Below are 24862 nucleotides of genomic sequence, written 5' to 3' on the forward strand. Positions count from 1 at the left end.
ATTAAATTAATTCCATTCCAGTCATTACAATGAGCCGTCCTCCTCTAGCTCCTCCCACCAGCCTCCTCTGCCACACTTGACTATCCATGTACTGTAAAAAAAAGCCAATTTAACCAATTGCTTAATCAGCGTTATTCTGTGAGTTGGGTGGACTTCAGAAGGACAAGAAATTGAGCTAAAGTGTGAACATTTGTTCACTCAACAAACTTTGCTCACAGTAATCTGAATGTATAAAAACTTGTTGAGTGGAATTACAAATTAATGTTTGGAAGAGAACACTGTAGGGGAGAGTGGGGTAAGCTGAGCCAAAGTGTTAGTTCAGCCACCCCTTGTTTCCAGGAAACAACACACAAAATGAATCATATGATCAAATATTTAGGAAGAGGTCATCATTTCACGGAGTCTGTGAAGGAAGAAAACCTGTCTCTTATACACATCTAGATGTGTATAAGAGACAGGTTTCGTTGTCGTTAGTATATGTAGTCTGTTCCTGTTCGTGCGTTCTTCATGTTTTATGTAAGTTCTCTCGTTCAGGTCTGTCTACTTCGTTTTGTTGTTTTGTAAAATTATCAAGTGTTCTTCGTGTGTTTAGTTTCGTCTTGTTAATAAAGTTCATTATGTCATCATACCTCGCTGCAAATTGGTTTTCCGATCCCTCTCTCCTCTCCTCGTCCGAGGAGGAAGAACTAGAGTTTCGTTACACACATGGGATAAGTGGCAAGCAAGTTAGCAAAGTCCCAAACCTTTGCCCACGACTGCCTCGTAAAATTAAAACCCGACACTATTTTTTTATGTTCAGAAACGTCAATAATCATCGCTTGTGATACGGCTTTCGAAACGTATGTCCCTTGTCTTTCATCAGCGAGAAAGAAGAAAAAAGATACACTTACTGTAGCAGTTTTGCACAGATCCACAAGGCTATGGGTGCCTCCATCTGATGAAACTACACTTCCGCTACACTTCCTGAGTTATGCTTACACACAGGTGTTCAGAGCATGTTAGATAGTTAATTAGCACAGGTGGTTCCCTCTTGTCTTCTGTCGGTTTTCCGGTAACGAGCGACGTAACAGAGATATTGCCGTGTGGTAACCCTAACCCTAACCCTATCAAGTTGTGTATCAATTTAACCTTTTGTTTTTTGAAAATGACTTCACGCTGATTATAAAAGATAAGGTTCTTATGCTTCCAAAACCGTACTGCAAGCGATGCATGTTAATGTTCAGACCGAGCGTCAGGATCCTAACAATTCTCCCCCTACAGAAAACGCCTTCGTCCAATTACTCTTATGTATAATGTAATGGAACTAAGAGTCATGATCAAGGGCTAGATGTTATCTGGAGGCATGGCTACTGAGCATGCGAGAGCAAGCTGGATAGGGCTGGAAAGTTCCAGAAACTATGCAATGGCAGCCTGTTAATAACAGTAGAATATAATGCTACATAAGACACTGCTGTAGAATCTGATAGACTACTATTGGATTCAAATAATGCGGTTTTGTTGTTTAATCTGTATTACACTGCATGCTGTGTCCAGAGGTAGCAGAGGAAGTTCAGAGACTGTTCATGGAATGCTCCTAACCACTGCCAAGATGTGGTGACTTTTCATGCGCTTTTCAGCAGCCATGGCATCACCCAGGTGGGTGATATAATCTTGGCATAAGAGGACCAGTACCTGAGGAGTGGCTCCAATGACGTGACTGACCATTCAGAGAAGCAGGTGTGGTGCATTGTTGAAGAGCCCAGAATGTGTTGATGGTTTCCAGCCCAGACTGTCTCAACTTCATCCTAAGCCGACTGAGACATTCAATCTCCATCATTTAAAATGGGCTCCCTTAGTGGCGCAGCAGTCTCAGTCCAAGAGGTGTCACATCCAGCCGTGATTGGGAGTCCCATAGGGCGGTGCACAATTGACCCAGCGTTGTCCGGGTTTGGCCGGGGTAGGCCGCCCTTGTAAGTAAGAATTTGTTCTTAACTGACTTGCCTAGGTAAATAAAAAATGGTTGTTCGTTGTTTTACATTTTATGCACTTTGAGATTCTATGAAAAGCACAATACAAGTTAAGAAATGTAGTAATTGTTATTATATCTGTAACCCAAGTATGCCTAGTATGTTAAGTCTACTACAGAATGTAGCCTAGGCCTACTATGTTATGTTTGTAAATTTTTTAAGCCATTTATTTACATAGGACCACAATGGAAACACGTTTTCAAACTTTCTTGTGTCATCCTCAAGGATTTTAAATGTATTATCCACGTGTGGTTATATCGTGTTTTAAATGATAAAATAAACCCATCTAAACTCTTCAAAAAAAGAAACGTCCTCTCACTGTCAACTTCGTTTATTTTCAGCAAACTTAACATGTGTAAATATTTGTATGAACATAACAAGATTCAACAACTGAGACATAAACTGAACAAGTTCCACAGACATGTGACTAACAGAAATTGAATAATGTGTCCCTGAACAAAGGAGGGGTCAAAATCAAAAGTAACAGTCAGTATCTGGTGTGGCCACCAGCTGCATTAAGTACTGCAGTGCATCTCCTCCTCATGGACTACACCAGATTTGCCAGTTCTTGCTGTGAGATGTTACCCCACTCTTCCACCAAGACACCTGCAAGTTCCCGGACATTTCTGGGGGAATGGTCCTAGCCCTCACCCTTCGATCCAACAGGTCAAAGATGTGCTCAATGGGATTGAGATCCGGGCTCTTCGCTGGCCATGGCAGAACACTGACATTCCTGTCTTGCAGGAAATCATGCACAGAACGAGCAGTATGGCTGGTGGCATTGTCATGCTGGAGGGTCATGTCAGGGTGAGCCTGCAGGAAGGGTACTACAGGAGGGAGGAGGATGTCTTCCCTGTAATGCACAGCATTGAGATTGACTGCAATGACAACAAGCTCATTCCGATGATGCTGTAACACACCGCCACACACCATGACGGACCCTCCGCCTCCAAATCGGTCCCGCTCCAGAGTACAAGCCTCAGTGTAACGCTCATTCCTTCGACGATAAATGCGAATCCGATCATCACGACTTATGAAACAAAACCGCGATTCGTCAGTGAAGAGTACTTTTTGCCAGTCCTGTCTGGTCCAGCGACAGTGGTTTTGTGCCCATAGGCATTGTTGTTGCTGGTGATGTCTGCCTTACAACAGGCCTACAAGCCCTCAGTACAGCCTCTCTCAGCCTATTGCGGACAGTCTGAGCACTGATGGAGGGATTGTGCGTTCCTGGTGTAACTCGGGCAGTTGTTGTTGTCATCCTGTACCTGTCCTGCAGGTGTGATGTTCGGATGTACCGATCCTGTGCAGGTATGGTTACACGTGGTCTGTTACTGCGAGGATGATCAGCTGTCTGTCCTGTCTCCCTGTAGCGCTGTCTTAGGCGTCTCACAGTACGGACATTGCAATTTATTGCCCTGGCCACATCTGCAGTCCTCATGCCTCCTTGCAGCATGGCTAAGGCACGTTCACGCAGATGAGCAGGGACCCTGGCATCTATCTTTCGGTGTTTTTCAGAGTCATTAGAAAGGCCTCTTTAGTGTCCTAAGTTTTCATAACTGTGACCTTAATTGCCTACCGTCTGTAAGCTGTTAACGACCGTTCCACAGGTGCATGTTCATTAATTGTTTATGGTTCATTGAACAAGCATGGGAAACATTGTTTAAACCCTTTACAATGAAGATCTGTGAAGTTATTTGGATTTTTACTAATTATCTATGAAATACAGGGTCCTGAAAAAAGAGACGTTTCTTTTTTTGCTAAGTTTATATGCCATCACAATGTGACTTGCAAGCTTGATGTGACCAGTAAATCCGGAGTTTCAGACCACTGCGTTAGGGTGTAACTGAGCCCTCAAAGAAAGGCCTTGTGATATATGTAATGTATTGTCATAAAGAGTTTKATTTTACACTGGGAAATATGCAAATAAGGTAGAATACATTCTCAAGTTGAATTGTATGTTCACTCAAGCAAATTCAAAGTGAACATACAATTCAACTTGAGAATGTTGATGGTTCAGCTACAATTGAAGTCGGAAGTTTACATAAACTTAGAATCATTAAAACTCGTTTTTCAACCACTCCACAAATTTCTTGTTAACAAACTATAGTTTTGGCAAGTCGGTTAGGACATCTACTTTGTGCATGACACATGTCATTTTTACAACAATTGATTACCGACAGATTATTTCACTTATAATTCACTGTATCACAATTCCAGTGGGTCAGAAGTTTACATACACTAAGTTGACTGTGCCTTTAAACAGCTTGGGAAATTCCAGAAAATGATGTCCTGGCTTTAGAAGCTTCTGATAGGCTAATTGACATAATTTGAGTCAATTGGAGGTGTACCTCAAGGCCTACCTTCAAATTCAGTGACTCTTTGCTTGACATCATGGGAAAATCAAAATAAATCAGCCAAGACCTCAGAAAAATAATTGTAGACCTCCACAAGTCTGGTTCATCCTTGGGAACAATTTCCAAACGCCTGAAGGTGCCACGTTCATCTGTACAAACAATAGTACGCAAGTATAAACACCATGGGCCCACGCAGCCGTCATACCGCTCAGGAAGGAGACGCGTTCTGCCTCCTAGAGATGAACGTACTTTGGTGCGAAAAGTGCAAATCAATCCCAGAACAACAGCAAAGGACCTTGTGAAGATAATGGAGGAAACAAGTACAAAAGTATCTATATCCACAGTAAAACAAGTCCTATATCGACATAGCCTGACAGGCTGCTCAGCAAGGAAGAAGCCACTGCTCCAAAACCGCCATAAAAAAGCCTGACTATGGTTTGCAACTGCACATGGGGACAAAGATCGTACTTTTTGGAGAAATGTCCTCTGGTCTGATGAAACAAAAATATAACTGTTTGGCCATAATGACCACTTTGCTGCAGGAGGGACTGGCGCACTTCACAAAATAGATGGCTACATGAGGAAAGAAAATTATGTGGATATATTGAAGCAACATCTCAAGACATCAGTCAGGAAGTTAAAACTTGGGTCACAAATGGGTCTTCCAAATGGACAATGACCCCAAGCATACTTCCAAAGTTGTGGCAAAATGGCTTAAGGACAACAAAGTCAAGGTATTGGAGTGGCCTTCACAAAGCCCTGACCTCATCCTATAGAACATTTTTGGGCAGAACTGAAAAAAGTGTGTTGCGAGCAAGGAGGCCTACATACCTGACTCAGTTACACCAGCTCTGTCAGGAGGAACTTATTGTGGGAAGCTTGTGGAAGGCTACCTGAAACTACTTGACCCAACGTTAAACATTTTAAAGGCAATGCTACCAAATACTAATTGAGTGTATATAAACTTCTGGACCCACTGGGAATGTGATGAAAGAAATAAAAGCTGAAATAAATCATTCTCTCTACTATTATCTGACATTTCACATTCTTAAAATAAAGCCTTCATCCTAATTGACCTAAGACAGGGAATTTTTAGGATTAAAATGTCAGGAATTGTGGAAAAAACTGATTTAAATGTATTTGGTAAAGGTGTATGTAAACTTCCGACTTCAAACTGTATATGCCCCAAATGTTGAGAAAAACTCATAATCCTATTGCATCAGGTTGACTTACATTTAATCAACATGATTTGTTTTAGCTTATATTCAGTATTTACAGTATTACAATAGTATTTCCCTAAACCAATAGTTCAATAAGCCTTTGAAAAAAATGTGTTGATGGAAATAAATGTCCCGTATTCTTTCTCATAGAATTGTGTGTATTTCATAGTGGACTTGGACAGTTTGATGGTGAGCTAGCAACTAATTCCAAGATTAGAGAAGTATGTGTTCAAAGTTGAGTGTTGGAATAGCTAAGCATGTCAGCACTTTGTCTATGGACCTGTGAGGTCAGGCCATGGCCAGAGGCAGATTGGGAATGCCAGTGGCGATTTGCAAAGCCTCAAGGAGCCAAGAAAAGAGAGAATATGTTCAATGGAGAGAAAAGGGATGTACAATGATACATATTCCGTCCAAGCTGACTGAGTGGATTACAGGATGTCACTTGGAAACTGATCCGCATTGAGTCACATTGTCACTCACCTTGATGTACAGTAGGCTTTACACTCACTGATGCTCTCACAAAACATTGTAGAGCACGTCAGCCCCTCCTCCATGTTCTGGTTTGTGTGTGTGTTGTGTGTGTGTGTGTGTGTGTGTGTGGTTGTGTGTGTGTGTGTGTGTGTGTGTGTGGTGTGTGTGTGTGTGTGTGTGTGTGTGTGTGTGAATGTGTGTGTGTGTGTGTGTGTGTGTGAAGAGAGAGAGAGAGAGAGGTTGCGAAAGAGAGAGGCTGGAAGAGAGAGTCATATAGAGAAAGCGATAGCGAGAGAGGTTTAAACTTTAGAGGACCCCTGCTGATCAATGGCAGTCTGTGTTCAGTGTGAATTGTCAGAGTGGCTAAAAGGACAAATTAAGCGTGTGGCAGCAAAGGCTGGGTCATTACTGCCTACTGAGATGGCTTATTGGTTGGTCTGCCTTATAATAGACCCGAAGCATAATTGTGGTGAGGTTATTAATGTTTGAATCAAAGCTGTAAATCAGTACCCTGTACTTCACCTCTAAACTGGAAAACAAATAAATATGCCTCCATGTCCCTGCAGTTAATCTCTATACCCCCTTTACAGGTAGGACAGTTGGATGTTCAGGTCTTAGTGATTCATTAGTGATTTATTATGCTGAAACTGGACACTGGGCTCCTTCGTCTAAAACATTACACCATCATATATCACCTAACGTTGAGCTGCCTAAACTCCCTAAAACGCCCTGATCTTCTGAATGCAGAAGGAGGACTTCTTGCAGGGTGTTCCGAGGCACAAAGCCTGTCTATTGCACCCTGCAGACCCTAAACATAAACCAGAATATCACTCACTGTTTTTCCATTTAGAGCCTCTCTCACCACCACATTCATGACCTTTGACTTTGGACTGAAAACAGAAAAGTTACTATTTTCTTTTATCTCACATTGAAATGGTTGCCATGACAGTCATAGGTTGTTATAGTGTATGGGTGGAGTATACTCTGACTTATTGTTACACATTCAGTTCTATAGGGACACCTATGGCCCTGACCAGTGAACCTGAGAGCCTGAAAAGCAGGTCAATTCCATCCACCTGATCTGTTTAGTATGGTTACACTCATTTGGATTACTTATTGATCACAGACACTCCAACACACACACACACACACACACACACACACACACACACACACACACACACACACACACACACACACACACACACACACACACACACACACCACACACCACACACACACACACACACACACACACACACACACACACACACATTGGTCAAAACAGAATTCACTTTTTCAAAACAATTAACCCGCAGCCCCAAACTGAAACACGTTGGCCAAAATGATTTCATTTAATTTGCAAAATGCATTAAGACCCTAAACCTAACATGGTTAACAGTCTTTTATATGTCTGTGCCATTTGTTGATACTATAATTATAGTATGCACCATAAAAGGCAAGTAAACATATTATCACAGCATGGGCTGTCCTCTTTTGTCCTAAAATGATTTTACCAAAGATGACCAATGCAGAAAGAATTTCACTGAATATGAAAATCCAGAAGCAAAGGCTTTATTTGACCTTTTTCCATTTTAACTCAGAGATGAACTATCTTCCTCTATGGGCCCCTCTGCCTCTGCCTTTCAATTTCGTTGGTCATGATTTACTCAGTTTTGAATCTTTTGTAGAGAGTTGTGTTTGCTGTTTTGTAAAAATGTGCTTTGTATTTGCATTGTGTGTGAAAGCAATGAGAAATTATGTTTTGCAAAAAATAACAGCGTTGTGCTCATTAGGTTATGATGGAGTGGACCCCAGTTTCATTAAAAGTGTCTTAGCAATCGAGAAAAAAACTGTTATTGTAAATATTTGAGTAGAAGTTTAGTATGCCAAGTTTTACAGTAGAAACTGTAGCCATATTGATGAAAGGCTGACAGAACACACATTCACACGTGCTTATGAACGTATGCACTCATGGACCATAGGACTGATCTTGAACTCAATGTTACCTCTCTACCGAACACCCTATGAGACACCTTAAATGGTTCAAAAAAACCACAGCCACTGGAAGTAATTCAATAATAGTTCATTATCATTGTAGACCTGAAGAAACTAGATCCTGTTCAACTACTGTCCAACCCTCTTGACCTTTTGAGGAACTGTTGCAGCCCCACTGGGGCTGCATAGGTCATCCCCTGATATAGTCTTTCAAATCAAATCAAATCAAATGTTATTTGTCACATGCGCCGAATACAACAGGTGCTTACTTACAAGCCCTTAACCAACAATGCAGTTTTAATAAAATACCCACAAAAAAATTAAGAGATAAGAATAACAAATAATTAAAGAGCAGCAGTAAATAACAATAGCGGGGCTATATACAGGGTGTAACGGTACAGAATCAATTTGCGGGGGCACCGGTGTCGAGATAATTGAGGTAATATGTACATGTAGCTAGAGTTCTTAAAGTGACTATGCATAGATAATAACAGAGAGTAGCAGCAGCGTAGAAGTATTATGGCTTGTTTAGAAGCCTCTTGGACCTAGACTTGGCGCTCCGGTACCGCTTGCCGTGCGGTAGCAGAGAGAACAGTCTATGACTAGGGTGGCTGGAGTCTTTAACAATTTTTAGGGCCTTCCTCTGACACCGCCTGGTATAGATGTCCTGGATGGCAGGAAGCTTGGCCCCGGTGATGTACTGAGCCGTATGCACTACCCTCTGTAGTGCCTTGCGGTCGGAGGCTGAGCAGTTACCATACCAGGCAGTGATGCAACCCGTCAGGATGCTCTCGATGGTGCAGCTGTAAAACCTTTTGAGGATCTGAGTACACAATCTTTTCAGTCTCCTGAGGGGGAATAGGTTTTGCCGTGCCCTCTTCATGACTGTCTTGGTGTGGTTGGACCATGTTAGTTTGTTGGTGATGTAGACGCCAAGGAACTATGAAGCTCTCAACCTGCTCCACTTCAGCCCCGTCGATGAGAATGGGTGTGTGCTCGCTCCTCCTTTTCCTGTAGTCCACAATCATCTCCTTAGTCTTGGTCACGTTGAGGGAGAGGTTGTTGTCCTTGCACAACACGGTCAGGTCTCTGACCTCCTCCCATAGGCTGTCTCATCGTTGTCGGTGATCAGGCCTACCACTGTTGTGGTGGCCTACCACGCACCCCTGAGGTGCCCCCGTGTTGAGGATCAGCGAGGCAGATGTGTTGTTACCTACCCTTACCACCTGGGGGTGGCCCGTCAGGAAGTCCAGGATCCAGTTGCAGAGGGAGGTGTWTAGTCCCAGGGTCCTTAGCTTAGTGATGAGCTTTGAGGGCACTATGGTGTAGAATGCTGATCTGTAGTCAATGAATAGCATTCTCACATAGGTGTTCCTTTTGTCCAGGTGTGAAAGGGCAATGTGGAGTGCAATAGAAATGGCATCATATGTGGATCTGTTGGTGCGGTATGCAAATTGCAGTGGGGTTTCTGGGATAATGGTGTTGATGTGAGCTATGACCGGCCTTTCAAAGCATGTCACGGCTACAGACATGAGTGCTACGGGTCGGTAGTCATTTAGGCAGGTTACCTTAGTGTTCTTGGGCACAGGGACTATGATGGTCTGCTTGAAACATGTTGGTATTACAGACTCTGACAGGGAGAGGTTGAAAATGTCAGTGAAGACACTTGCCAGTTGGTCAGCGCATGCTCGGAGTACATGTCCTGGTAATCCATCTGATCCATCTTGTGAATGTTGACCTGTTTAAAGATCTTACTCACATCAGCTGCGGAGAGCATGACCACACAGTCGTCCGGAACAGCTTATGCTCTCATGCATGTTTCAGTATTACTTGCCCCGAAGCGAGTGTAGCAGTGTGATGTTGTTTCCCCTAGATTATGCACCAAGTTGCACACAAGGACCAATTCCAATAGGCCAGGTCAAGAGGGGATGTTAATAATTTGATAATAATAAAAATAATTCAGTGTTTTTTTATTTAATTACAGCTGCATAGCTAATGTTAGTTTTTGGTGTACAAACACTTTTCATATCTATATTGTACATACACGTGATTGTAAAAGTTTTGTATATTTTGGTTTGGCCCATCGCGGGTTACCTGTATTTCCGTACCCCCTTATTGTTCTCTTTTGCCTGACCTTCGCCTAGCAAGGTATGTTGTCCTTGGCTCCGAAATTGTTCAATATAAAACCGTGGTAATGTTACACGATGTGCTGTAATGCAACCATACGTTTTGTTACAATGTGAACAATATAAAGATTTATGTTAACAAGTTTCACCGAGCTCGCTAACTAGGGTACCTATTGTAATCTGTGAATACTTGGGACAGTGTTTGAGTGAGTTTCTATGTGCTTGCGCAGGTGCCTGAGAGCTGTGACTGCGGCAAGTGCTAAAATATGGTGTGTTGTCTCTTCGTGTGCAGGGCAAATAGAAATAATCCAACCCGCAGACCTCCAGTTGTGGCAGTGTCCTCATTAAAAGTACACAACGCAGAACGAACCACGCTACACGAGCATAGAAGTTTTTTAGCAAGTCTGGTAGGCTCGTGTCACTGGGCAGCTCTCGGCTGTGCTTCCCTTTGTAGTCTGTAATAGTTTGCAAGCCCAGTCACATTCGTCGAGTGTCGGAGCCAGTGTAGTATGATTCAATCTTAGTCCTGTATTGATGCTTTGCCTGTTTGATGGTTCGTCGAAGAGCTGCCAGTTAAGAACTTGTGAGGCATCTGTTTCTCAAACTAGACACTCTAATGTACTTGTCCTCTTGCTCAGTTGTGCACCGGGGCCTCCCACTCCCACGAGAACTTCAGTTTATTGCCAATTTCTCGCATGGAATAGCCTTCATTTCTCAGAACTGAGAAATACTTCTGAGAAATTTCTCAGAAGTATAGACTGACGAGTTTCAGAAGAAAGTCTTTGTTTCTGGCCATTTTGAGCCTGTAATCGAACCCACAAACGCTGATGCTCCAGATACTCAACTAGTCTAAAGCAGGCCAGATTTATTGCTTCTTTAATCAGAAAAACAGTTTTCAGCTGTGCTAACATAATTGCAAAAGGGTTTTCTAATGATCAATTAGCCTTTTAAAATTATAAACTTGGATTAGCTAACACAACGTGCCATTGGAACACAGGAGTGATGGTTGCTGATAATGGGCCTCCTTACTCCTATGCAGATATTCCATTAAAAATCAACCGTTTCCAGCTACAATAGTCATTTACAACATTAACAATGTCTACACTGTATTTCTGATCAATTTGATGTTATTTTAATGGACAACAAATGTGCTTTTCTTTCAAAAACAAGGACATTTCTAAGTGACTCCAAACTTTTGAACGGTAGTGTATATATGTTTTTTTCACATTTTCAAACAGTCCATTTATATTTTGCAACTGGGCTATACATTTGGGTGAGTTTTTTTTCTCGCCTGAGTAGCCTCGTTTCACTGCCAAAAATGTAATTAAACCATCTAGTGTTCAGCGAAAGAACAACACAATGTCAAATACAGGTAGCCTAGTCAAATAATTAACATCCAATCACATTAACCGTTACTCTCTCATGGGAATTCCACTAACGGTCCGTATGTAGCCAAACGTAGCTGCTGCTCATTCCTTTTGCTAGAAAATAGATAAATGGTTAAAAAAAGGTAAGGCCCACAGAAACACATACCAGCTCTACTGGTAGTACTGGTACTACCAGCAGTACTACACCTGCACCTGTCGACGACACAAGTTGTTCTGCTTCCACGAGCACATCCAATTCTAGCATCAGTAATTCTACATTTGTTGTTTGCCCAGCTAGCATGGACACTGACAGTTGTGAATCTGATGCAGCCGAAGAGGTACTGKCCCCTTACCCGGGAAAGCAACGAACAACAGACAGGGATGTTGTACCATATAAGAAGCGTACAAATGGTGAGAACTACATTGATTTGGGGTTCCCTTACATTGGGAGTAGTGCCTTTCCTCAGCCATAGTGTGTTATATGTGCAAAAGTACTGTCTCACAACTCGATGAAACCTTCACTCTTGCGCAAACATTTAGAAACAAAACATGCCAATTTGAAAAGTAAGACGACTTTCTAGTAGTAAGACATGTATAAAAGCAACAGATACCATTAATAAGAAGGGAATAGAAACGTCTTATATCGTGAGCTACCGAGTGGCTAGGACAGGCAAGCCCCATACTTAATTATTCCGCCTGCCGCAGATATGGCTGGGACAATGCTGGGGGAAAAGGCCCAAAAAAACTACACAGACAATGCCTTCATCAAACAACACTGTTTCACGACACATCAGTGACACGGCAGGAGATGTTTTGAAACAATTATTGCTTCGCATACAAGCCAGTGAATTCCATGCGTTACATCCAATGTGGCCGGCCTGGCACAGCTCCTGGTACATGTCCGTTACGTTTACGGGGGGTCAATTAAGGAAGATTATCCTCTTCTGCAAACCACTGGAAACTAGGACAACAGGAGATTATATTTTTTAAAGTACTGGACAGCTTTGTGACATCAAATGGACTTTGGTGGTCAAGATGTGTTCGATTCTGTACTAATGGCACAAAAGCCATGACAGGGAGATATAGTGGAGTGGTAATGCGAGTGCAAGCAGTTGCTCCCGACGCCACCTGGGTAACGCTTTTACATCATACAGAAGTGCGCTGGTTATCAAGGGGCAAAGTATTGGCACGTTTTTTTTTTAAATTGAGAGACACGCTTAAAGTTTTCTTTACTGACCATAATTTTCACTTGTCTAATGACACGTTTCTCACACGACTACCCTATCTGGGTGATGTTTTTTCTCGCCTGAATGATCTGAATCTAGGATTACAGGGACTCTCCGCAACTATATTCAATGTGCGGGACAAAATTGAGGCTATGATTAAGAAGTTGGAGCTCTTCTCTGTCTGCATTAACAAGAACAACACACAGGTATTTCCATCATTGTACGATTTCTTTGTGTGCAAATGAACTCAAGCTTACGGACAATGTAGTGATGTAGTGAAGGACCTGAGTGAGTTGGGAGCGCAATTACGCAGATACTTTCCCGAAATGGAGGACACAAACAACTGGATTCGTTATCCCTTTCATGCCCTGCCTCCAGTCCACTTACCGATATCTGAACAAGAGAGCCTCATCGAAATTGCAACAAGCGGTTCTCTGAAAATTGGATTTAATCAGAAGCCACTGCCAGATTTCTGGATAGGCTGCGCTCAGAGTATCCTGCCTTGGCAAATCGTGCTGTTAAGACACTGATGCCCTTTGCAACCACGTACCTATGTGAGAGTGGATTCTCGGCCCTCACTAGCATGAAAACTAAATACGGGCACAGACTGTGTGTGGAAAATGATTTTAGACTGAGACTCTCCAATACAACCCAACATTGCAGAGTTATGTGCATCCTTTCAAGCACACCCTTATCATTAACCTGTGGTGAGTTATTCACAATTTTCGATGAACAAATAAAGTTTTATATGTAAGATGGCTAAATAAAGAGCAAAATTATTGATTGTTATTATTTGTGCCCCGGTCCTATAAGAGCTCTTTGTCACTTCCCACGAGCCGGGTTGTGACAAAAACTCACACTCATTCTTATGTTTGATAAATGTATCGTATAGTATAGTATGTGTGTGGCAGGCATACAATGATGGCAAAAAACAACATTTGAGAGTGAGCTGACCCTGGTACTTGAGGGGGTACGCAACTGGAAGTTGAATGTTTGAAGGGGTACGGGACTATAAAAAGGTTGGGAACCACTGATCTAGTGTATATATAAATAATTGTTTGTGCTTCACTTCAAACCTCAAATTAAATAAAATGTAGTTGGTCACATACAAATATTTAGCAGATGTTATTGCGGGTGTAGTGAAATGCTTGTGTTCCTAGTTCCAACAGTGCAGCAATATCTAACAATACACACAAATCTAAAACGTAAAAGAATGGAATTAAGAAATATATAAATATTAGGGACGAGCAATGTCGGAGTCCGGAGTATAAATATAAATATATCTATGATGGGATATATAGACATTAGGGACAGTATATGGATAGAATATGTGGTATATCTGAATAATACTTAGAATAGTATACTGTATGAACATGCAATAGTTAAATAGGATAGGCCTAGCCTAGAATACAGTATATACATATGAAGTGGGTAAAACAGTATGCAAACATTACTAAAGTGGCCAGAGTTCCATTATTAAAGTTACCAGTGTTCCATGTCTATGTATATAGGCAGGAGTAACTAAGTTGCAGGGTTGATTGAGTAACCGGATGGTAGCTGGCTAGTGACAGTGACTAAAGTTCAGGCAGGGTACTGGGCAGAGGCCAGCTAGCGTTGACTATTTCACAGTCTGATGGCCTTGCCATAGAAACTGTTTTTCAGTCTCTCGGTCCCAGCTTTGATGCATCTGTACTGACCTCGCCTTCTGGATGGTAGCGGAGTGAACAGGCTGTGGCTCAGGAGGCTGACGTCCCAGATGATCTTTTTGAACTTCCTGTGACATCGGGTGCTGTAGATGTCCTGGAGGGCAGGCAGTATGCTGGTGAATGAGACCACCCCTGATATTTCAACAAGCCATAATGTTTACTGTAATTCACTCAAGTGTGAGTGTCAGTGGTGTGTTTGTACAGTGCATTCGGGAAAGTATTCAAACCCCTTCCCTTTTTCCACATTTTGTTACGTTACAGCCTTATTCTAAAATGGATTAAATAAAAAAAAATCCTCATCAATCTACACCCAATACCCCATAATGACAAAGCAAAAACAGGTTCAGACATTTTTACAAATTTTTTACAAATAAAAAACTGAATACCTTATTTACATAAGTTTTCGCACCCTTTGCTATAAGACTCGAAATTGATTGGAGTACACCTATGGTATATTCAATTGATTGGACATGATTTGGAAAGGCACACACCAGTCTATATAAAGGTCCCACAGTTGACAGCGCATGTCAGAGAAAAAAACAAACTCGAAGGAAGGTCGAAGGAATTGTTAGTAGAGCTCCGAGACAGGATTGTGTCAAGACACAGATCTGGGGAAGGGTACCAAAATATTTCTGCAGTATTGAAGGTCCCCAAGAACACAGTGACCTCCATCATTCTTAAATGGAAGCAGTTTGGAACCACCAAGACTCTTCCTAGAGCTGGCCGCCCGGCCAAACTGAGTAATCGTGGAGAAGGGCCTTGGTCAGGGAGGTGACCAAGAACCCGCTTGGAGTTTGCCAAAAGGCACCTAAAGGACTCTCAGACCATGATAAACAAGATGTTCTGTTTTCTTTGGCCTGAATACCAAGCGTCACGTCTGGAGGAAACCTGGCACCATTCGTATGGTGTAGCATGGTGGTGGCAGCATCATGCTGTGGGAATGTTTTTCAGCGGCAGGGACTGGGAGACTAGTCAGGATCGAGGGAAAGTTGAATGGAGCAAAGTACAGAGAGATCCTTGATCTAAACCTGCTCCAGAGCGCTCGGGACCTCAGAGTGGGGCCGAAGGTTCACCTTCCAACAGGACAACGAAGCACACAGCCAAGACAACGCAGGAGTGTCCTCGGGACAAGTCTCTGAATGTCCTGATGTGGCCCAGCCAGAGCCCGGACTAGAACCCGATCGAATATCTCTGGAGAGACCTGAAAATAGCTGTGCAGCGACGCTCCCCATCCATGCTGAGAGCTTGAAAGGACCTTCAGCGTGTCACACCCTGATCTGTTTTACCTGTTCTCGTTATTGTCTCCACCCCCTCCAGGTGTCGCTTGTTTTCCCCAGTGTATTTATCCCTGTGTTTTGACCCTTGCCTGTTTCTGGACTTTGTACCCACCTGCCTGACTATTCTGCCTGTCCACGACCATTCTCTTGCCTACCCCTTTGGATTAATAAACATTGTAAGACTCCAACCATCTGCCTCCTGTGTCTGCATTTGGCCTCGCCTTGTGCCTTGATACAGAGAAGAATGGGAGAAATTTCCCAAATACAAGTGTGCCAAGCTTGTAGCATTATACCCAAGAAGAATTGAGGCTGTAATCGCTGCCAAAAGTGCTTCAACAAAGTACTGAGTAAAGGGTCTGAATACTTATGTAAATGTGATATTTCAGTTTTTGCAATGAAAAAAATTCTAAACCTGTTTTTGTTTTGTCATTATGGGGTATTCTGTGTAGATTGATGAGGAAGATAAATATTTCATTAATTTTAGAATAAGGCTGTAACAAAATGTGGAAAAAGTCAAGGAGTCTGAATGCTTTCCCGAATGCACTGTATGTCCCTACTTTTACATGTACATGTACAGTGAGCTCCAAAAGTACTGGGACAGTGACACATGTTTTGTTGTTTTGGCTCGGTAATCCATCACTTTCGATTTGAAATGATACACTGACTGAGGTTAAAGTGAAGACTGTCAGCTTTAATTGGAGGGTATTTTCATCCATATTGGGTGAACCGTTTAGTAATTAAGCACTTTGTGTACATAACCCCCCCATTTTAGGGGACCAAAAGTATTGGGACAAATTCACGATTAAAAAGTTAAGTATTTGGTCCCATACTCATAGCACGCAATGGATACATCAAGCTTGTGAATCTATACATTTGTTGGATGCATTTGCTGTTGGTTTTGGTTGTGTTTCATATTATTTTGTGCCCAATAGAAATGAATGGTAAATAATGTATTGTGTCATTTTGGAGTCCCTTTTTTAGTAAATAAGAATATAATATGTTTTCTGAACACTTCTACGTTAACGTGGATGCTAGTATGATTACTAATAATCGTGAATAATGATGAGTGGCAAAGTTAGACGCACGAATATCATATCCCCAAGACCTGCTAACCTATCGCCATTACAATAACAGGGGAGTTTTGCATTTTGGGCGGGGGGGGGGGGGAATCATGATATTTGTGCATCTGCACTTTAACCTCATAGTCATTGTATTATTTCAAATCCAAAGTGCTGGAGTACAGAGCTAAAACAACAACAAATGTCACTGTCCCAATACTTTTGGAGCTCACTGTAAATTGATCACTCAAATCTCTCACACCACACATGCACATTCCACACCCCATATCTCCACCTGAAGCAACCTGGCTACAACCAAGGTCATCCCTAATGAATATCACCATTGAGAGAAGAAAGAGTAAGGAGGAGAGCAAATTACCCTGCTCATGAGTAAAACACTGTTCTAACTTTGGACATCTAAAGTACAAAGCCTCCTTGATTGAGATTGTAATTAGTGTACAGTAATCATAACTTCTGACGTTTCACAGGAAAAGCAGCTAAGAGTTTCAGCCCACAGAAATGTGCGGCCTAGAAATAGGATGTCTTTGGTCCTCTGCTGCTGAGCCATTTAAGGGCCCTGACTTTGTTGTTTCAATGATTTCTCACACAGAAGCCTCATTATACTGCATACAGAACATGCTTTGGCTGTGTCCTACTGAGCAAGGCACTGAAATCGCTCTCGCCATCAAAGTGGTCTGGTGCAATCAGCCCAGTTACAGTGAAGAAATGTCCTCCCCCATCATCTCTGGTCCCAGTGCCAACATACACAGTGCAGCTGAACGGTTCAAGCGTGAAAAGAGGCAACACAAACCCAACATGATCTCAGTGCGTGCTACACACAAACCCCCCAAATCCAATGCAGCATTTTTGCAGTATATACAAAACCTTATGTCTTATCATGGCAAGCCAATAAGGTTCACACACAACAAGGTACACACACACACAACACACTAGTTTAGTCAAATACTGTAACTTCCGTATATTGTTATTCTATAGTCAAGACTCAAGGACTATGCAAACAACAATCCATGATTCAATTTATACATGCTGAGACAAACAAGCTGACGTAGGACATGTAGTCAGGCTGACAGGCCTCTTGTTTATAGTGAAGACTTGGACAGAGGAGGTGTTTTCTTTAGAGATTAGTGCAGCCAGCCAGCACTCGAGACAGTTGAAGGGAGAAGAGAGGAGTCGGTGGATTAAGTTATTTGATGAGAGGGGCCTCCCGGGTGGCGCAGTGGTCTAAGGCACTGCATCGCATCTGAGTTCGAGCCCAGGCTCTGTCGCAGCCGGCCGCGACCGGGAGGCCCATGGGGCGGCGCACAATTGGCCCAGCGTTGTCCGGGTTAGGGAGGGTTTGGCCGGCAGGGATATCCTTGTCTCATCGCGCACTAGCGACTCATGTGTCGGGCCGGGCGCAGTGCACGCTGACCAGGTCGCCAGGTGTACGGTGTTTCCTCCGACACATTGGTGCGTCTGGCTTCCGGGTTGGATATGCGTTGTGTAAAGAAGCAGTGCGGCTAGGTTAGGTTGTGTTTCGAAGGACGCATGGCTCTCGACCTTCGCCTTTCCCGAGTTGGTGCGGGAGTTGCAGCGATGAGACAAGACTGTAACTACTACCAATTGGATACCACGAAATTGGGGAGAAAAAAGGAGTAAAAAAAAAAAGGGCAAAAAATTTAATTTTTTGATGAGCTCAGAAGCTGTGCATAGTTGCTCTCTGAAGCCCGGACATTATTTACACGCTTAGTGAGAGTATCCAACTCAATAACAAGCAGCCCTGTCACACACATTTTATATTTACATTTTAGTAAATTAAGCAGACGAGTGTGTGCACACACACTCACACATACAGTACATGTACACACTCACACATGCATACTCACACTCAAAAACGCACACAGACACACACACATTAACATACCTATTCCTTGAGGTCAAAAAGGTTATACAAATACCACCCCACTATGTAAATCAATGTCCTTTGCCCTGTAGAAGAAAGGGGGTTTTGTTGAAGCAAACGCGCACACACACACAACACAACCACACACACACACACACACACACACACACACACACACACACACACACACACACACACACACACACACACACACACACACACACACATGCACGCACACTGAGACAAGCATGCACACACAGACACACACACAGAGACACACATAAACAACACATACACAACACAACACACACACACACAACACACACACACACACACCAACAACACACACACACACACACACACACACACCACACACACACACACACACACACACACACACACACACACACACACACACACACACACACACACACACCACACACACACAACACACACACCACCACCACACACACACACACACACACACAAACCGACTGCTAAAAGAAAGAAACCGGTTGATAAACCTGTTCAAATAGTTCATTAAATCATAGGCTCAGGAATGCTTTTCTGCGGAAATGTTGAACCGGACCTTAAATCAAACTAGCCTTTAAATGATCAGACTCCTCTTTGCTCTATACCTACATGTCAACCCAAGTCTCTGCATAAAAGCAAGAAAGTAACTCTGCAGTTTCAAGATATCTTATAGCTGTTATTCTTATTTTCCACATCCCTAAAATATCCCTGGGCTCAAACACTGGGTCATTAATTCCCATGATCAGTGAAAGGCCCCATTGAATAAGGGGCTGGTGGTGTTAAGTGGACCCATATGCCACACAGGGCCTGTTGTATGATATCTTAACCAGAGCCAAAGTGCTGGAGGTAAGAGCTGCATGGCTACAGACCTGGAAGGGCACTATCAAACAGGACACTCTCAAAAACAGCCACCCATTTCCTCCATAGGGAGGCTCTCAACCTGCCAAACCCAGAAGTACCGTTGTGTGTGTTCTGATCTGGAACCAAACAATTAGGTTTTAATACACCCTCCCAGAGGGAAGAAATGCGTTTCTTATTCTGGCATCGATCAGAATTTTAGGGTTAAAGTTCAGATTGCTGGAAGTACATTATAGATCTCAGGTATTTTTAGGGATGGATGGCTTTAACTGTGAGAAGGAAGTTATGTTACGTAGTGTGTGCGTATCTGTGGGCCCATTCCAGGATACTGAACATGTCTAGTACATGGAGCTAGGCATATGAGGCAGACAGAAACTCACATTACTATATGGTCCACAGCGGTCGTCAATGAGAAGAGGCGAGAAAGAGTGCTACACCTTAGAGGACTAAAGCAGGTTAACACACGTGAGAGAGTTAGTCTAGTCTAGAGTTAGTCTAGTCTATAGCTATTGCTAATCCTACTCCTTGGGAATATTCACTGAACTTTTTAAACCCTTTTGACATTCAACACCGTACCCCAACAAGCAATATTTCCCCGATCCAAATCTCTCCAACAGTCACTCCCGGTCCAGACACACCCACAGCCCACTCAGCCCTCTTCCTACACCCCAAACCACCGGAGCTGTTTTCATATTTCTCCTTCTTTGTACCCCACCACAGTCTTTTCTCACTCACACCAGCGAACTTCACAATGTGGATGTCAGCCTGTTAAAACTGACCAAAGTCATTTCCGCCAGGGGAACTGAAACGGAGCCATTCCATGCATTTCTGGTTGTCACGATCGTTATAAGGAGTGGACCAAGATGCAGCGTGGTATGTTTCCATCCTTTATTTAGAAGAGAAACTTAAAGCACAAAAACAATAAAGCGAATAAACGAAACGTGAAGCTACATGCAGTGCAGAAAGCAACTACACACAAACATAGTCAAGATCCTACAAATACAATGGAGAAATGGCTACCTAAATATGATCCCCAATCAGAGACAACGATAAACAACTGCCTTTGATTGGGAACCATATCAGGCCAACATAGATATACAATTCCCCTAGATAACCCACCCTTAATCACACCCGACCCAACCAACATAGAGAATAAACAGCTCTCTATGGTCAGGGCGTGACACTGGTAGTCTTTTATTTTCATGCTATGAACTCTTACTGTATGCATAGTTTGCATTGGCAGGTGTAAATCCAGGCCTGGTAGGTTTCCTCATTCCTGGCAGTCTGGCTGTAATCATATATAATAAGCGTGTCTGTGAATAAATCCTTTAGCATCAGCCCCAGCTATGGAAGTGTGACCAGATGTTGCTGTTGTGATACAGTGTGTGGAGGAAGTGCGGTAATCCTGTTTGAGCCTTAGCTTGTTTGTTTTTTGTTTCGTTTTATATCGGTACACACCAACCCAGCCTCTGCCCGGCCCCATGCCCCCCAAGACCTATGCTGTACATGCACCACCCCTCTAAAACTCCAAGTCTTCCTCTATTTTTCAGCTCCCTCTATCTCTCTTTCTTCAAACCACACACAAGGGATCCCTGCCATCAGTGCTTTATCACCAGATGTGTACAACTTTCTGTAGGTCATATCCAGCACTGTGATCAGATCCTTCCCCCCTCTCTAACCAACATGTTGATTTGGTCGGTGGAGGTGGTTCCCAAAATGTTCCTCCCTCGGCCAGCTGGCTAGCTGCCCAACCTGCAACACAGTCACTCCCGGCTCCCGGTCCAATTGGAGACAACAGCTGTTAGTCATCTGGATAAATCATTCCGATTTTGGGTGAAAGTCTTCTGACAGTGTGGAGTGCCGGGATGCTCAGCCATTATCAAACTACTACATTTTGGGAGGGATTTAGCTGGAAAGTCTGATTGACACATTATCGTTCTATTGAGAAGAAAAAGGGAGTAATGGGTTTCCATTTGCCATCCTATGGGCTACACTCACTGGGCATGCAGAGCTGATTTGGCTGCAAAGGGTTAAACCTGAGGAGGAGAAGTTTGAAGGATCGGAAGACCAATGCGCAGCGTGGTAAGTGTCCATAACGTTTATTTTAAAACATAAACTGAACACTATGAAATACAAAACAATAAATGTGAACATGAACGAAACCGAAACAGTACCGTGTGGCAACAAACACTCACACGGAAACAAACACCCACAAACCAAAAGTGAAACCCAGGCTACCTAAGTATGATTCTCAATCAGGGACAACGATTGACAGCTGCCTCTGATTGAGAACCATACCAGGCCGAACTCAAAACCCCAACATAGAAAAACACACATAGACTGCCCACCCCAACCATACTAAATAAAGACAAAACAAAGGAAATAAAGGTCAGAACGTGACACAWMSGCCAAATACAACAGGTGTAGACCTTACCATGAAATGCTTACTTACACGACTTTAACCAACAATGCAGCTTTAAGAAAATAGACTTAAGAACATTTTTACTACCAAATAAACTAAATGAAAAATAAATAAAATACCTCAATAAAATAACAATAATGAGGCTATATACAGGGGGTACCTGTACCAAGTCAATGTGCGGTGGTACAGGTTAGTCGAGGTAATTTGTACATGTTTGTAGGGGTAAAGTGGCTATGCATAGATAATAAACAGTGAGTAGCAGCAGTTTAAAAACAAGGGGGGGGGTCAATGCTAATAGTCCGGGTGGCCGTTTGATTAATTGTTCAGCTGTCTTATGGGTTGGGGGTATAAGCTGTGAAGGAGCCTTTTGGACCTAGACTTGGCGCTCCGGTACCACTTGCCGTGCAGTAGCAGAGAGAACAGTCTATGACAGGGCTGCCCAACCTTCTTCCTGGAGATCTACTGTCCTGTAGGTTTTTAGTCCAACCCTAAGTTAGCATATCTGATTCAGCTAGTTAAGGTCTTCTTGAGCAGCTAATAAGTAGAATCAGGTGTGTTAAATTAGGGTTGAACTGAAAACCCACAGGACGGTAGATCTCCAGGAAGAGGGTTTGAGCAGCCCTGGTCTATGATTGGGTGACCGAAGTCTTTGAAAAATGTTTGGGCCTTCCTCTGACACCGCCTAGTATATAGGTCCTGGATGGCAGGAAGCTTGGCCCCAGTGATGTACTGGGCTGTACGCACTACCATCTGTAGCGCCTTACGTTCGGAGGCCGAGCAGTTGCCATACCAACCGGTCAGGATGCTCTCGATGGTGCAGCTGTAGAACTTTTTGAGGATCTGGGGACCCATGACAAATCTTTTCAGTCTCTTGAGGGGGAAAAGGCATTGTCGTGCCCTCTTCACGACTTTCTTGGTGTGTTTGGCTCCATGATAGTTTGTTGGTGATGTGGACACCAAGGAACCCTGTCGATGTGAATGGGGGCGTGTTCGGCCCTCCTCTTCCAGTAGGCAGGCAGCAGAGCTCTGTAGCGCTGACTCAGGGCCAAGAAGGACAAACTGCCAGCCAGGCCTGCAGTCAGTCACAGTGAATCAGCAGCAGACTCTATCTGACTGTTTGATCTGTGAGTCAGCACAAAGTTAAGTGCCAGCCAGCCACACCGTTGTTCAGCTGGCCTTCAATTACTCTAGCTGATCTCTCTCTTCTCTCTCTCACTCTGTCAGTATGTCTCTGTGTCTCTCCATGTCTTCATACACACAAGCATGCACACGCATGCACCAGCACGGATCAAGGTCCAGATAGAACAGCTTCACATGCACATCCACAGCCCATATAATCTTTCCTTATCTCAATTTTATGGACAGCAATATGTTACAGTTGAACAGGCACAAGCAAGTAGAAACAGAAGGACAAGAGCCTGTCGTCATTGCAGAGACAATATGAGTGCTGACACAAAGGACTTATCTGGTTTCATATTCTTGCACATTTTGAACCTCTCTTGATGTCTTGTTAAATGTGATTGTAAAACGAATTGGACTAATATGGGAGCGTAAAGACTTACTCTAGAGGCAAGCACTATGAACATAAAAAGATGTACAGTATGGAATAGGCCTATGCGATTAAATCAGATGATAAAGCTATGAAATTATTTAGGAACATGTAAATGGTGCAGGAGTGATTCAGTGTGCAAAGTGGAACTGACCACTTCCCTAATCCTGCAACACTAGTCTCTCTAGACAGACGGGTTGCCTCCTATGATCTACCATTGTTCCAGTTTCAGGTGTGGGTTTCCGAGGCTACTGCAACACCACAGTTTGTTAACGGGTAATGGCCATTAACACCACAAGTATCCTATGTGCCTAATCCTGTATAACACCGTGAATGCAGTTTTTAGTTTTTTTAACCTTGGTTTCTTACCAGGGTTAGGGTTAATTCCATTTAAATTCCAGTCAATTCAGATATTTTTTTTTTAAGAAACAGGGTTGGGATGAATTCCATTTAAAATTCCAGTACTTCCTGAATTGACTGGAATTGTCACGCCTGCTCCCGCTCCCCCTCTCTGGCGCTCGAGGGCGCCAGGCTGCCCTTCATTACGCACAACTGTCACCATCATTATGAGCATCAGAGTTCATTGGACTCACCTGGACTCCCTCACGTTGTTGATTGCCCCCTCTATATCTGTCTGTTCCTCAGATGGCGAGTATACTACTCGTCAATGTCCAGTCTCTTGACCACAAGGTAGATGAAATTCGAGCAAGGGTTGCCTTCCAGAGAGACATAAGAGATTGTAAAATGTTCTGTTTCACTGAAACATGGCTCTCTCGTGATATGTTAACGTAATCGGTTCAACCACCGGGCTTCTCCATTCATTCGCGCCGACAGAGATAAACACCTCTCTGGGAAGAGGAAGGGCGGGGGTGTATGCTTCATGATTAACTACTCATGGTGTAATCATAACAACATACAGGAATTCAAGTCCTTCTGCTCACTTGACCTAGAATTCCTAACAATCATATTACCTCCCAAGAGAATTCTATTCAGTTATCGTCACAGCTGTGTACATTCCCCCTCAAGCAGACACCAAGACGGCCCTCAAGGAACTTCACTGGACTCTATGCAAACTGGAAACCATATATCTTGAGGCTGCATTTATTGTAGCTGGGGATTTTAACAAAGCAAATTTAAGAACAAGGCTACCTAAATTCTATCAGTATATTGATTGCACTACGCACGGGGGTAATACACTCGATCACTGCTACTCTAACTTCCGCAAAACATACAAAGTCCTCCCCCGCCCTCCCTTCGGCAAATCCGACCACGACGCCATCTTGCTCCA

General features: G+C 43.2%; 1 protein-coding gene across 1 annotated transcript in view; it reads right to left on the bottom strand.

The window, feature by feature from the left end:
• The window catches only part of LOC111965294 (inactive serine protease 35-like), a 47947-nt gene that overhangs the window by 6475 nt on the left and 16610 nt on the right, over positions 1 to 24862 (bottom strand). The window lies entirely within an intron of this gene.

The sequence above is a fragment of the Salvelinus sp. IW2-2015 genome, linkage group LG6.1, assembly GCF_002910315.2.
Source record: "Salvelinus sp. IW2-2015 linkage group LG6.1, ASM291031v2, whole genome shotgun sequence".
Taxonomy (NCBI): Eukaryota; Metazoa; Chordata; class Actinopteri; order Salmoniformes; family Salmonidae; genus Salvelinus; species Salvelinus sp. IW2-2015.